Raw genomic sequence first — 7261 nt, 5'->3', positions numbered from 1 at the left:
GGAAGATGAAAGAGCTGAGACTCCGAATTTGTTTGGGGTTTTTTTGTTGTTGTTTTTTGTTTTTAATTGTAGTAAAATACACCTAACATAAAATTTACCAGAATTTTTTCATCATCCCAAACAGAAAAACACTGCACCCACTTAACAATAGTACCTCATTCTCCCCTCCCCCAGCCCCTGGTAAACCTCTATTCTACTTTCTCTATGAACCTGACCTCTCTAGGCATCTCATAGAAGAGCAGTCATGTAATATTTGTTCTTTTGTGTCTGGCTTTCTTCACTTAGGGTAATGTTTCCAGGTGCATCTGTGTGGTAACGTGTATCAGTACCTCATTCCTGTTTAAGGCTGAATAATATTCCATTTTATGGATTCACTGCATTTTGTGTATCCATTCACCCACCAGGGCATTTGGGCTCTTTCCCCCTTTTTACAACTATGAATAGTGCTGCGCTGAACATGGGTGAACAGATATCTGTTCTTCTGGTTTTATATCCAGAAGCAGAATTGCTGGATTACATAGAAATTCTATATTTAACTTTTTGAGGCATCAGCAGTTTCCTATTTTATTGTAATTCTTCAAATTTCTCATGTAACGGAAAGAAAAAAAAAATCATTACCAAAGATAAATGATGGTCTCTTTTGCCACTTAGGGAATGGTATTGATCTTAGTCGTGGATGGCTGCTTATGGAATGACCTTGCTAGGACATGTTTGGCTGTGAAAGGTGAGATCCCTTTCAGTGCTCAGGAATGAGAACGTTACCACCAAGAAAAGCAACTAGGTGGTATTGGCCTGATAAAGTGGCAAGAATATTGTCTTCCCTGGATGGTGCCATGATAGGAATCTAGGGCCCTGAAAGGAGGGAGAGATGTTTATGGAGAGAAGGCGGCCAAGGTCTGTACCACCATAATCTGGGGGCCCTAAGGGGACCAATGAGATTTTCCCCAGTGAAATTAGAATGCCTTATAGTTGATTTGATTTTATTTTACTTTTTTTTTTTTTTTTTTTTTTTTTTTTGCTTTTTAGGGCTACACCTGCAGCATATGGAAGCTCCCAGGCTAGGGGCTGAATCAGAGTCACAGCTACCTGCCTACACCACAGCCACAGCCACATGGGATCCGAGCCACATCTGGGACCTACACCACAACTCACAGCAACGCTGGCTCTTCAACCCACTGAGCGAGGCCGGGGATCAAAACCATATCCTCATGGATACTAGTCGGGTTCATAACCCACTGAGCCACAACGGGAACTCCACCTCATAGCTGATTTTAAATTGCTTACTTGGTTTGCTCTGGGCTGCATCTTCCCTCCAGCGTCCCTCAACTTTCAGCTAAAATCTGTTAGGAGCAGTGGAGTTGTGGCTGTGGCCCTTTGAGCAAATGGGAAGGACAGACAGGTGGGGGAGGGGCTTCCCGAAGTTGAGGGAGGTTGAGTGGGAACAGGACTTCCGAGTGAGGGGTGGCTGTGAGGCCAGTCAGAAATCCCCCCGGGAGTAGATATGCAAGGAAAGGGCTGTTGCAAACGGCAGGGAGCCTTGGGGCTTTCCAGGCTGTCCTGGGAATACCACACCCTTGAGCAGAAGAACCAAACCACGCGAGGCGATGCTCGCCAGCTTCACATGTGGGCAGAATGTTAGGGAATGTTCTCGCAAGCCAGAAACAGAGGGCTTCTCTTGGAGACAGGTTTCAGCAGAATGCACAGCCTGTGACACAGCTCTGAGGCTTTCAGGGAGCTGGGTGACGTGGGGGCCATTTTACGTTAGAACTATATTCTCTTCACGATGAGGAACCTGCCTGACACAAGTCTCTTGGGGACGATGCGGAGGAGGGGCGGGCCTGGGAATGGGAACTTAGAACCACCTCACACGGAAACAGGATCTTGTCAAGGGCGGTCACCTCAGTGAGGCCACCGTGGGTATCAGAACCCTGACTCTGAGCGTCAGATCGGGTCACCTCAGTCCAGAGATTCATCTGTAGAAACACAAGGGAGGTTTCTTTCAAGGAGACTTTTAGCACCGAAAGACTTGTTAGCCTGAAAGAACGTCCACGCTGGAGGAAGCATGAGGAGCAGTTTCACTCATCTCTAGTTACATTTTTACACAACCAACAGTGAAAGATGCACCATCATTTTAGTTCTGAGACAAGTCTCCTGTGTTTCTCTTAGCGGAGGGTGGAGGGATAAGAAGAGCCTGTGTGACTCGTGGATTTCCCGCCCCCAGACGCCTCGGCCTGACCCATCCTCTGCATGTCCTGCCTTGTTCGCATTCTACACCTGCCCGAGCGGGCCATTCACACCCGCCTCAGGGGCCTTATCACCGAGTCTGCCGAAGTCTCGGGAAAGGAAAACAAATGATACAGAAAAATAAATCACTGTGGGTGCGTGTCTGAATTCTAGAGGTGGAGGATGCGCCGACGGGGTGGGAGCGGAAGAAAAATGGCTAGTTTGGTTGTGGAAGGCCAGTCTCCCCTGCACACCACCCCCGCCACCCGTCCCCGCCCCCCCCCCCCCCCCGCACCCGCATCAACCAGAAGGAGAACGGAAGTGATCTGTAGAATAAGGTGGTAGGAATTAGCAGATTTCCCCTCAAATATCAAGGGACACTTAGTGCCCCATTACCAGAATAGGGTCAAAGGGATCAGAAGAGGCTTCCCAAATGGCTAAAGTCAGGGCTTAAGGAGAAAGGTAACTCCAGTGAAAACCTCTCCATGGCAGGCAAAGCTGAGGGTCCTCAGAACATCAGTACTTCCGTCAGGCCCTGTGCTTTAGACTTTGGCTACTGAAATTGTGGTCTGCAGAATAGCAGTATCTGAGAGCTTGTTAGAAATGCAGACTCCCAGGCCCTACCCCAGCCTTACTGAGCCAGCATCTATCATTTCAAAAAGCCCTAAGCAGGAGTTCCTGTTGTAGCTCAGCAGGTTAAGGACAGGGCATACGCTCCATGAGGATTCAGGTTAGAGCCCTGGCCTCAATCAGTGGGTTGAGGATCTGGTGTTTCAGCAAACTGTGGCACAGGTCGCAGATGTGGCTTGGATCTGGTGTTGCTGTGACTGTGGCTGTGGTGTAGGCTTGCAGCTATGCGACTGACAGCTATGCTCCAGTTCGACCCCTAGTCTGGGAACTCCTATATGCCACAGGTGTGGCTGTAAAAAGAAAAAAAAAAAAAGAACCCCTAGCAATTTATATGTATGCTAGATTTTCATAAGGGATGCTTTAGAGTATTGGTTTGCAACTTTGGCTGTGCGCCGGTATTACCCAGGAAACTCTGTTTTTTGGTCTTTTTTTTTTTTTTAGGGCCACACCGCAGCATATTGGAGGTTCCCAGGCTACAGGTCTAATTGGAGCTGTTGCTGCCGGCTTACAGCAGAGCCACAGCAATGTCAGATCGGAGTCACATCTTCAACCTACACCACAACTCACAGCAACGCCAGATCCTTAACCCACTGAGGGAAGCCATGGATTGAACCTGCAACCTCATGGTTCCTAGTCGGATTTGTTTCCGCTGTGCCACAGGAAACTTTTAAACATACTGATAGCAATTCCCCCGGAAACTTTTAAAAATACCGACCGTCCCCCACCAGAACTCTCAGGTGACCCTAATGTAGAGCAAAACCTGAGAACTGCTGCTTTAAAGGGCTGCAGTCTGGGCTCTTTCTGGCTGTGTGTGTTGGGAGGCATCCATGAGCCAGTGGGGTGCTGATAAACAAGCTCTAAGTTTGATCTGCAGACTGAAATGTCTGCCGGTTTCCATTGTGTATCTATTCCCCCCTCCACCAACACCATAGCTGATTTCAAGCTATGACGCCCTGTGGCATCAAGTGCAATGCCCTGAAAGTGGAGTCAGGAAGTGATGCTTCAGCCCTCCAGAGCCTGTACTAACCAGCACCCACAGTGTGGGGCTGCCAGACTGTGTCCCCATTGAGTCTCCTCCTTCTGGACCTTAGCACTCCCTGTGCAGGCCTCTTCCCCAAGGGGTGGGTACTGAGTTTAAACCTGGGCCAGAGTGTACACAGGTGAGGTCCCTGGCACGCAGGACATAGCTGGTTGTTAGGCAGGGTGTGTGAGAGAGGATGGGACATGGGACGTGCAGAAGAGTCATGCTGCATGTTGGGTTCGCAGCTCTTTCCTGAGCCCTGCTGTGGTATGGTGACCCTCTGTTGTCACCAAGCATCCTCAGTGCCTAAGAACAGGCTGGTTTCCAGCTGGGATGTGCTTTGGGGAATCAGTGGGGGACTGTGTTCTCACACTGGGTGAGGGACAGGGAGCAAGGACACCACATGTTGGAAACAAGAGAATTGGAAGGATCAAGCATGTAAGTGGGAATAAGCCAGGAGGGTATGACTCAGCCTCCACCACCCAGGAGCCCTTGGAAATGGTGGGAAGGTACTGGACTCTCCACAGGATGCATAGATGGACTTAAGGCATTTTATTTGTTCATTAAAGGAAGGATGGTTTCTAAAGTCTGGACGACTTGGGGCCATGAGCTCAGAGCCCGAAGTTGGATTGCACAGGTTGAATTCCCAGCTCCACCAGGCACTGGCCTCGTCGCCTTGGGGAAGTGCCTTGAGCATCCATTTCCTACTCCCTGTCTGCCTCATCAGCCCCAGGAAGGCAGAGGTTGGCTGGATCAGTGGCCGGAAAGGGTCAAGGAGGGCAAAAGGTGAGGTGGCAGTCACGCTGGGAGGCCTGGACGAGGAGCCAGTGAGGAGGTGTACAGACCAGGCTGCAGCCCCTCCATGAGTGGAGTCTCATGGGAAGATGGTACCCCAAAAGAGGGGTAGCCAGAACCTAGGGAAACGACTAGTGAAATGGGGTCAAAGACAAACATCACCTCCTTCCCAAGGTGTTGGCACCAGCTTGCTGCCTCTCACCCAAATGCCAAGTAACACTTCTTTAAAATAATCATGTGAGGGCTTGAGCCTCACCAGTTCCTGGAAATGAAGCCTCTCAAAGGGCCTGAGTGTTCTCCAGGCTGCTGATATTTCCACTGCGTGGGGGAGGTGGGGAGAGAGAAAGAGGTGGGGGGGAGGGGTGTCTCACGGGTTGTCAGGGTCTCATGGCTTCAACATCCTCGTCAGCCTCACTGACAGTCGGGAGCAGCCTCTTTGCTTGTCTGTTTCCAACCCAGAGCTAACCCATCTTCAGGAAGTCGAGCAGGCCAGGTGCTCCCACAGACTAGTGCACCTCCCCTCAGGGGATGCGCCCTCTCTCCCAGGTCCTGGACAGGCAAAGCCCTCAAGAGGTACATGGTTGGACCTTCGGTTTTTGCTCAACTGGATTCTCCCATGTGGTTGGATTCTCTGATTTGCAGTAAATTCTCTAACCTACAATACACCCTTATTTAATTGTTAGCACTAGAATGTGTCATGGCTACGTATGAATATTTCCATATTATCTACTCTTTGGTTGAGGGTTTTTTTTTTTCCCTTACATTATTGGCTAATAACTGATTCTTGGGATCTTGGTTGAGTCATGCACTTATTTAATGTTTATTATTATAATAGTAGCTAATATTTATTGAGCACAATGCCAGACACTTTGCATAGGTCATTTTAGCTCATCTTCATAACAGTCTCTCAGGGCTGCTGTGTACAGGTATGCAATTGGTGCCTGGTTGAGAATGCAAAACCCACTCTTGTCCCCATCCACCAAGCTCCGTGCTGGGGGAGAGGCTTCATGCCCGTGGCAGAAAGGAGATGTTTTCTTTACACAAAGGCAGGAGCCAGGTTCGGTGCACTTGGAGCCTGGATCACCCATGAAAGAGAAACCTTACGACTCCCATTACTCGGATTATGAAACCAAGGTGTAAAGAAGTTAAGAACTTCCCTAAGGTAACTCAGATGGCAGGAGGTAGCAGAAGGACTAGTTCCAGGCTCCAGACTTGCAGCCCAGGCTCCTGACCCGGATGCTATTGGGGTAACATCTTCTCCACTCCCAGGAGTGTCTCGTTCTTGGCTGAGCACCCCAAAGAGCTATTCACATCCACGCGAGCTGCCTAAGGTTCTTCACAGCATGCTACATCAGTGCGCTCATGAAGGATGTTCTTTTTCTCTTTTTTTCTTTCTATGGCTGCATCCACAGCATATGGAAGCTCCCAGGCTAGGGGTCAAATCAGAACTGCAGCTGCCAGTCTGTGCCACAGCCACAGCCACACCAGATCCAAGCCACATCTACAGCCTTACACCATGGCTTGCAGCAACTCTGGATCTTTAACTCACTGAGCAAGGCCAGGGATCAAACTCACATCCTCACGGGGACTACATCAGGTTCTTAACCCGCTGAGCCACAACAGGAACTCCTCATGAGGGACACTCTTGACACCAAAGGAATGGGCTCAGACTCTCTGGGCAGAGAGCTCCAGCTACCACACCCAGCTGCTTTAGACTAATGTTTCACACTGTAACAGGAAGAGAAGGGGCATCAGGAGCTGTCAGGGAAATGATACCCCAAGGAAATTAACCCTCTAGATTCTCTTTTCTAAGATGAGCCCAGTTCTGATGACAAATAAGAATTTGGAGTCTGGAGGTCAGGCAGCCGGGTTTGCTCCATGGGAAAGGCTTACCGAGAACTGTCCACCTATCTGCCTTCTAACCACACCTCACATCTTTGTGAATCTTTGAGAGATCAGCCTGTCCGTAAAATATACCTGCCTTCTAACTTTACACCTAAAGTGTCCATCATTTATCGCATTTTTCTGGGTTATAGTTATCCTACCTGCCACCACCATTCTCCAATGCTTTCCTGCTTGCTCCCTGATGCCAGAAATTCCTTTAATGTGGAAAAAGGGCTTTCATTTCACAGAGAGTGATGAGGCTTAAAATGCAAGCACCCCTCAGAGGGGTAGCACAGTGATTTAAATTCACATCATGTAATTGAGGTATAAATGAGCAATCGCTTTTTTTCCCTGAGAGCATCTTTTGATGAGGGAAAGGCAGAAGAGAGGATAAGGATACGGAAAAGGCAGTGTTGGGGGAAGGACAGTCGAGAGAGGGGAAAGGGAACAGGAAGGGGACGAATCTGTGTGGCTTTGGCATATGCCCGCACTCACCTTGCATCCCCAGTGGTACTGGGCTGCGTGGTGCCAGGGAGGGGCAATAGGGAAGTCAGCTCTAATTGGAAACCCAGCTGTGCAGCCCTGACAAGCTACCTCCCTTTTGTGCACCGTCCTTGCCTCACCTGCAAAAGAAGGGGAATAAAATCCACCCTGAAGGGCTGCTTGGGGGATTTGTTATTTTATTTTCATTGTGATGAAATAACATTT

This window comes from Phacochoerus africanus, chromosome 2 (assembly GCF_016906955.1).
Source record: "Phacochoerus africanus isolate WHEZ1 chromosome 2, ROS_Pafr_v1, whole genome shotgun sequence".
In the NCBI taxonomy this organism is placed as follows: domain Eukaryota; kingdom Metazoa; phylum Chordata; class Mammalia; order Artiodactyla; family Suidae; genus Phacochoerus; species Phacochoerus africanus.
The sequence above is the reverse complement of the archived record's forward strand: the minus strand, read 5'-3'. Positions refer to the sequence as shown.